The sequence below is a fragment of the Myotis davidii genome, unplaced genomic scaffold (genome assembly GCF_000327345.1).
Source record: "Myotis davidii unplaced genomic scaffold, ASM32734v1 scaffold534, whole genome shotgun sequence".
Lineage (NCBI taxonomy): Eukaryota > Metazoa > Chordata > Mammalia > Chiroptera > Vespertilionidae > Myotis > Myotis davidii.
Genome location: NW_006286678.1, coordinates 1,167,102 through 1,167,647, shown reverse-complemented (window position 1 = coordinate 1,167,647; position 546 = coordinate 1,167,102). Strand labels below are relative to the sequence as shown.

Here is a 546-nt window from a genome sequence, read left to right as displayed (position 1 = left end):
GGAGATTTTATTCTGTAGAACAGATGATCTGCCCTTTGGCAAGACGACTGAGTATAAAATTGGGCAGTAGATGAAAGTAGGGACATAATGATATAAAAAGTAATGACTGCAGAGAGAGAAGATAGGAAGGAAAAAAAACAACAGGCAACAGCAGGCCTGCCTGTGGCCACTTAAAATAGGCTCTCAGGGGTTAAGGCATTTGTCTGTAAGTGGAAGGGCCTGGACTGGATGGAGTGCTGCCCGGGTCCCAAACCATTCCTCTTTCCACTGAACCATCTTGGGAAATATATTTACTAAGTGTGAACATCACATGGGAGCAAGGTTCCAACTTGATTTTCAAGGTTTTGAATGAGGGAGGGATTTGGTACAAAACATTTTTTTCAGAACATTAATTTGAGTGTCGTCTGCAAAATTCAGTGGAGGAGAGAAAATGTGAGGTCAGGGGTGACCATTTAGGACATTATTAGAGTAAAGGACTAATGGAGTAATAAATGATTTGGAAGGTGAAAGAAATAAGATAGAGGTAAGGGAAGATTTTGAAGCCCC

At 41.2% G+C, this 546-nt stretch overlaps 1 protein-coding gene across 1 annotated transcript in view; it reads left to right on the top strand.

The window, feature by feature from the left end:
• Positions 1 to 546, top strand: part of LOC102764049 (tomoregulin-1) — a 102,317-nt gene that overhangs the window by 97,913 nt on the left and 3,858 nt on the right. The window lies entirely within an intron of this gene.